The sequence below is a fragment of the Oncorhynchus nerka genome, linkage group LG2, assembly GCF_034236695.1.
Source record: "Oncorhynchus nerka isolate Pitt River linkage group LG2, Oner_Uvic_2.0, whole genome shotgun sequence".
Lineage (NCBI taxonomy): Eukaryota > Metazoa > Chordata > Actinopteri > Salmoniformes > Salmonidae > Oncorhynchus > Oncorhynchus nerka.
The window spans coordinates 5570931-5579049 of record NC_088397.1 but is presented as its reverse complement, the minus strand read 5'-3'; the positions used below and the strand labels follow the sequence as shown (position 1 = coordinate 5579049).

At 40.4% G+C, this 8119-nt stretch overlaps 1 protein-coding gene across 1 annotated transcript in view; it reads left to right on the top strand.

The window, feature by feature from the left end:
- LOC135573325 (zinc finger protein 585B-like) overlaps positions 1-8119 on the top strand; it is an 88674-nt gene that overhangs the window by 39626 nt on the left and 40929 nt on the right. The gene's annotated exons all lie outside the window — the stretch shown is intronic.

The window sequence follows — 8119 nt, the reverse complement described above, 5'->3', positions numbered from 1 at the left end:
TACACAAATATAACGTGTCTGCCGCCACCTACTGTAAGGTTAGTAAACTGTAGAAGAAAATAAATTTCCTTTGCGGAAAAGGGGAAGGGGAACAACGACATCAAAACAAAATACATAAATATATAAATAACAACATCCCACTCGTTCAGTCACAGTCCTAGTTTAAGTACTTTTGGGTGTCAGGGAAAATGTATGGAGTTTTGGGGTATCTGTACTTTACTTTTGATATTTTTGACAACTTCCACTTTTACTCCACTACATTCCCAAAGAAAATAAAGTACTTTTATCTCCATACATGTTCCCTGACACCCAAAAGGGGCAGGCAGAGTAGCCTAGTGGTTAGAGCATTGGACTAGTAACCGAAAGGTTGCAAGTTCAAATCCCCTGAACAGGCAGTTAACCGACTGTTCCTAGGCCGTCGTTGAAAATAAGAGTAAAGAGAATAAGTACTTGTTAGATTTTGAATGATTAGCAGGACAGGACAATTGTTCAATTCGCGCATCTGATCTGTCGGACTCACTAAACAAATACTTTGTTAGTAAATTATGGATGTGATCTTAAAAAAAACAATCTGGAGTGCCAGAGTGTGCTTGAGCGTTTGTAAATTCAGAGCGTTGTCAGACTGTCATTTCGTATCGCTCTCGGAGCGTTCAGAGCCACACTGGACGCTCTGGCGGAGGAGGAGGGTTGATTCAAGCGTTCTGACCTCACAACGGCAGTCAAGCATCCAAGATAACTGGTTAACATTGGCTGGCTTGCTAGCTACTTTCAGTACAAATGAGAGAACTCTGACCATTTTACTCGCCTTAGCAGAGCTGGTTAGGCTGTGTTCATGTTATCCAGAGCATTGGTGACTTTAACTGTGCTACAGGCAACAATTTAATTACGCTTTTTTGCCGAGGTTTACTGACACCGGCTGTATTCAAGGGACGTTGAGCGTTCGTTTTTCATCAATTATTCTTCCCTCTGGCACTCAGACGAGAGTGGTCTGAAATCGGAGTATATAGCCAGAGCGAATTTAGGAACGCAGGCTATGTCTGAGTGTTGGAGTGTGCCCCTGACTATCCGTACATTTAAACTACAAGAAAATCGTGCTGTCTATTTCGCTTAATATAATGAATTTGAAATTATTTATACTTTTACCTTTGATACTTAAGTATATTTTAGCAATTACATTTACATTTGATACTTATGTATATGTTAAACTAAATACTTTTAGACTTTTACTCAAGTAGTATTTTACTGGGTGGCTTTAACCTTTTCCTTGACTCAAGTGTCTTTACTTTAACTCAAGTATGACAATTGGGTACTTTTTCCACCACTGGCTGCAATGCTTCCAATATGAAATCCTGAACTCCCAAAAAACTTTCAGCCGCACGAACAATTAATATTTACTATCGGTATCCTTCAACTGGTGAACGACATTATGAATCTCAACAGGCTGCGGGGCATCCATTGCCATAGCGTCCTCAGCACCAATCGCTCTTTAAACTATTTCCCGCGCCTCCCAGTAGGAGAACTACTGTACAGTTTCTTGATGTGGATGTTCCCTGATATAATAAAAATGGATACATGCCATTGGTCAGTTTCGGTGTTATGAAACTGATGGAGACTATTTGTTAAATGTTTTGTTTATTTATTTATTTAACTAGGCACAAAGCATACATAACAGGTTAGGATCATTAAAGTGGCAGGTTAGGACAATTAAAGTGGAGGTTAGGAAACTGAGGATAAGGTTAGGAAAAGGGTGAGGTTTAGGGATTTGTCTACCATGCAGGTTTGGATAACTAACGTGGCAGGTTATGATAATTAACGCTGGTTAGGAGACTGAGATTAAGGTTAGGAAAAGAGTTAAGGTTAGGCATAGCTACAATTCAACAGTTCTCAACAACTGTTGTCCCCAACGCAAAAGAAACGGCCACGGACCAATGGTGAGCATCAATTGGTGTAAACTTGATATCATGAAACACCCGATATCAGAGAACGCCCCTAATTACGGTCTGCAATTACACCCTTCTCGGAACAAGGGGCCAGGCTTCCAGTCTTTTAGCATGCTTTCCACTGTGCTGAGATGCCATTTTCCGTACTGCAGTTCAGCTGAAGCACGGCCCAATTCCCATTGACGGCCCCATAGCAAAGTCACTTAAAAATATATTTTTAATAATATTTACCATCAAGTTTGTAAATAAAACATCCATTGAATTTTTCAAGTAATTGCCTTTGAGTGTGATTTTTTCCCATCACTCACAGCCAAAGTTAACCATTTCAGATTCATGCTGGGAGGTGGGTGAGATTATGCCACATGCAGATGCTGAAGGGAAAACACACCTCTTGATCTGCGTGTTTATAATGTAGGTCAAGGTGCAGCCTCGTCTCATAGACTAGATGTGACGTAGTAAATATAAATCCGGGACTCTCAAAATAGTGTGATATGGTACGTTATGGTTACATAAGACAGATGGTTACTTAATAAATGGAATTTGGTGGCGCTGTACTGTAACAGCGATCTGAGCCAGTTGAAAGTATTGTCGCCAGGGATATATTGTTGGTGACTGTGTGCTCCTTCATTAGTTTTGTGTTTTTTATTCATTTATTTCTGGTACCCTCCTACCTGAGAGGCATTATGCCTTTGTGGCGTTGCACTGTTAAAATCCCCGTGTGGAGATGAAACACCTGTGTGTTGCAAAGCCACATGCTCTGTCCTCTCTGCTCTACCTAGGTGTTTTAATGTGGGTAATACAGAGATAATACTAATACCGAGAGAACCACTGCCCTACTTTAATGTGGGTAATACAGAGATAATACTAATACCAGAGAGAACCACTGCCCTACCTAGGTGTTTAAATGTGGTCAGGTGAGGAGATGGGTACTAATAAGAACCACTGCTCTACCTAGGTGTTTTAATGTTGGTAATACTAATATAAAATAATACTAATAGACATAACCACTGCTCTACCTAGGTGTTTTAATGTTGGTAATACTAATATAGAAATAATACTAATAGAGATAACCACTGCTCTACCTAGGTGTTTTAATGCAAAGTAATACTAATATAAAATAATACTATAGATGTTTTCACTCTCCCTAGGTGTTTTAATGTTGGTAATACTAATATAGAGATAATACTAACCACTGCTCTACCTGTCACGGGAATCCATTCCCATTTTAATTCCTTAAATATCTCGGCCTGATACTGCGCCAGCTGGAATCACTTAGATTTATATGTTCTGTAACCAGTGTTTCTTGTTGTCAGATCGTTGTTACTTCCCTGAGGTTGTTTTGTCCGTGCTCATCTCTCGCCGCCCTTGTGTGGATTATCTGCTGTGCTCCTTCCTACCCATCCGGACACTCTCCCTGGGTTTCTCAGCACGCTCACATAGGAGGATGCGCCCTAGTCCCTGGGTCGGATTCCATCTGAGTACAATAAATCATCCTGTTGCTGCTGTAACCTGTATTCATTAAACCATGTTGCTTGCATCTTGCATCCGCCTCTGTATTGTTACCTACCTAGGTGTTTTAATGTGGGTAATACTAATACAGAGAACCATTGGACATGCATTTTCCATTATGCCATTGTGTTTACCACTTCAGAACCTTACATCTGTAGTTTGAATCATATACAGGGCATTATTCCTTGACTTTTTCCACATTTTGTTACGTTACAGCCTCATTTGAAAATGTATTACATTAATTTTTCCCTCTTCAATATAAACACAATACCCCATAATGTTAAACTGAAAACAGGTTTTTAGAAATTTTAGCACATTTATACCTCATTTAATTATTTCACCTTTATTTTTTTTTTTTTTTGGATTTTCCCCCTTTTCCCAATTTCGTGGTAGCCAATTGTTTTTAGTAGCTACTATCTTGTCTCATCGCTACAACTCCCGTATGAGCTTGGGAGAGATGAAGGTTGAAAGTCATGCGTCCCCCACAACCAAATAGCCGCACTGTTTTAACAGCGCCATCCAACCCGTGGAAGGAAGATGGAGAAGATGGAGGAAACACTATGCACCTGGCAACCTTGGCTAGCGCGCATTGCGCCCGATAACCCTGCCACCAGGAGTTTTGGTGCGCGTTGAGACAAGGATATCCCTAGAGCCAAACCCTCCCTCTCTGGTGGCGCAGCTGGCGCTGCTAATATACAGATAATACTAGTGCCCTTAACCACTGCGCCACCCGGGTAGTTTTAACTGCGGTAACTAGCCGAACCAGGTAGTCTAGTTGAGAACAAGTTCTCATTTACAACTGCGACCTGGCCAAGATAAAGCATAGCAGTGTGAACAGACAACAACACAGAGTTACACATGGAGTAAACAATAAACAAGTCAATAACACAGTATAATTTAAAAAAATAAAGATATATACATCGTGTGCAAAAGGCATGAGGAGGTATGCGAATAATTACAATTTTGCAGATTAACACAAGTGATAAATGATCAGATGGTCATGTGCAGGTAGAGATACTGGTGTGCAAAAGAGCAGAAAAGTAAATAAATAAAAAACAGTATGGGGATGAGGTAGGTAAATTGGGTGGGCTATTTACCGATGGACTATGTACAGCTGCAGCGATAGGTTAGCTGCTCAGATAGCAGATGTTTAAAGTTGGCGAGGGAGATGAAAGTCTCCAACTTCAGCGATTTTTGCAAAGTGAGCTCAAGTGCATCCTGTTTCCATTGATAATCCTTGAGATGTTTCTACAACTTGACTGGAGTCCACCTGTGGTAATTTCAAATGATTGGACATGATAGGAAAAGGATCACACCTGTCAATATAAGGTCCCACAGTTGACAGTGCATGTCAGAGCAAAAACCAAGCAACGAGGTCGAAGAAATTGTCTGTCGAGCTTCGAGACAGGTTTGTGGTGAGGAACAAATCTGGAGAAGAGTACCAAAATATTTCTCAAATCTCTGTTGAATGGGCTCCCTGCTTGTGCCGTAAACTCCTGCCTCACATTGGGGGCAAACCTTTTAAGGGCTCCCGAGTGACGCAGCAGTCTAAGGAACTGCATCTCAGTGCAAGAGGCATAACTACAGTCCCTGGTTCGAAGCCAGGCTAAATCACATCTGACCGTGATTGGGAGTGCCATAGGGAAGCACACATTTGGCCCAGCATCGTCTGGGTTTTGCCGGGGTAGGCCGTCATTGTAAATAAGAATTTGTTCTTAAACTGACTTGACTAGTTAAATAAAGATTAAATACAAACTTTTAAAAAGTGGGATGCATGCCAGCAAATCCACTACACAACACATTACTAAACAATACATTAATTGTAACACAAACTGTTACATAAAGCTGACCAAACAGCATAGTCCCATCAATTTACCACTGCTTCACCTGGCTATCAGCGGAGCCTTGTCTGGCAACGAAACAGTTCATTCAGCCTCATTTACTGTCTTTTAAAGTAACATGGCTGACTTACTTAAACAAATGTGGTTTCTCCTGACATTTGAGATGTACAAACTATGGCATAAGGAGACGACAAGCAGATAAGATGCAATCCGTAATTTCGATTAATACATTAATGAGCGAGCAAGGATGGACATAGTCAATATAACTATTTGTTCAGCACTTTTGAAATGTACAGCGACAGAATTCAGAACATGGGCCGTTCTTACAGTGTTCTCCTTGTACGCCAAGTCAGAACCGTTGGATAAATTAAGGAGCATATAAGCAGACAATGAAAATTCTTACAATATTCAATGATTACATTCATCAAAAACAGGTTATAGGCTTCATGTCAACCACCAAGTCAGAACAGTAGGCAAAATTAAGAGGTGAAACAAGACCAAAATATTAGGGTGAGGCACATGGGTTTATTTTGTCATCAAACTTGTCATCAAAGAGGCCCGAGTTCCCAATTTACAATTCCGAGTTGGATGAAAGTTCAAAATGTATTTTCCCAGTCGTAGTTTGCTATTCCCTGAGTTCCCAGTTGTCTTTAACTCACTCAAGTCAGATTTTTCAGTACCGAGGTAAGTTGTTTTGTGCGCGTCACAAATCAAGCTTCATTGACAGCACGGCCAATGTTGAATGTTTACAATTTTAAACTAGGAAAAAAGCCCCTTAATCTTAGACTTGGGACAACACAGCAACTCCCCTGAATAGCAGGCTAATGATTGCTTTGCAATGCTTGCAGTTAGCCACTGATTCCTTCCAAACCACTCATTGTTGAATTTGCAATTTGATGTTTATGTCCAACGGCCGATGAGCACCGATACGTTTTATCAATAATTTCTCTTCATATGACAAAGATTAAAAAGGATTTGCTAGTAGATTGTCAACTTGATTCATGATGATGACTGCTAGCTCAGATTTTGAAAGTATTATGTTGACATGATCAGTCCAATCAAAGCGACTGTAGATATCACATGATTTGATGTTATTTTATCTGTGGACAATGACCTTGAGCCTTCTTGGATGGGCACTTCAAATGAAACTCTCTCGCAGCACCCAAGGGGCTTGAATTTTCAAGCTCTACCCTAAGACTTGGCAGTGACGGATTGTCCCCATGAATGACAGAATATTGAGCCAATCATGGCGCAAAGCTCCATATTTTCTGCTGGCTAGCCCCAGCTCCACTGAAGGCTGAAGACCTGCATTTTGGAGCTGCCTTACTCAAGAATACAAAAAAAGACCATGTTTGTATGCAGCTTTATTAATAACTCAATTATATGTTATTTTATACATTGTTTGTAAACAAATAATTTATTTCACACTGTTTTATCGCTAAAGCTGTGGGGCTCAAAACAGGTGGCTCACCTGCCCTGAATGATGGGTCTCCACTGAACTTATCTAGAACACTGCAGTCCGTCTGGGTGTTTAACATTCCCAAGATCCCCCATGTCACCCTGCTCCTCCGTACATTCCACTGGCGTCCAGCCGAAGCTCACATCCACTACAAGACAATGGTGTTTACTTACGGTGCAGCAAGAAGAACTGCCCCATCTCTACCTTCAGGCTCAAACCCTGTATCCCAACCCGAGCACTCAGTTCTGCCACCTCTGGTCTCATGGCCGTCCCACTGCTACAGGAGGTCAAGCTCCCTCTCAGCCCAGTCAAAGCACTTCTCTGTCCTGGCACCCCAATGGTGGCACCAGCTTCCCTCTGATGCCAGTGAAGCAGAGTCTCTGCCCATCTGCCCCAAAAGGTCTGAAACCCTTCGTCTTTAAAGAGTACCCCCCCCATAAATACAAATAATAATAATAATAATAATAATAATAATAATGTGACACTGACTAATTGAGGAGAAATGTGTTTACTGTGATATGTGGTTGTCTCACCTGGCTATCTTAAGATGAATGTACTTAATGTGCTGGTGACATCACAGGGTCAGAGAGAACTCCTGACTGTAGTCATACAAAAACACTCCAGGCACTCAGCCCATAAGAACCATTCATACTGTCAGATCTAATATGAAGAACTGAATACAACCATAAGAACCATTCATACTGTCAGATCTAATATGAAGAACTGAATACAACCATAAGAACCATTCATACTGTCAGATCTAATATGAAGAACTGAATACAACCATAAGAACCATTCATACTGTCAGATCTAATATGAAGAACTGAATACTAAAGAGAAGAAGAGGTTGACCAGTACATATTCATGTAACTTTATTTTTCATTGGCAGATCAATAAAGTTTTCAATGCAGTTTTCCAAACACATTCATGATCAGTAACTAAAATAACTCATCTAGTTTTACAGACAATTAATAAACACATGTATTAATTTCATAAACTGTGTATCATTAAATAAAGTTGTAAAATAATCCCCCAAACTAGTGGTGAAAAGTGATCATCACACCATCTATATCTGATACATGTTACGGGCGGAAGGTAGACTTGTGGTTAGAGCATTGAGCTGGTAACCAAAAGGTTGCTAGATTGAATCCCCGAGCTGACAAGGTAAAAATCTGTTGTTCTCCCACTGAACAAGGCAGCTAACCCACTGTTCCTAAGCCATCATTGTAAATAAGAATTTATTCTTAACTGACTTGCCTAGTTAATGTGTTGAACCTTTTTTTTTAAAATTATTTTTAAAATTAGTGTCTACTAGCTCATTCTCACAAAATACTGCAGAGGGACAACCTGGTCTCAGAGCAAAACGTATT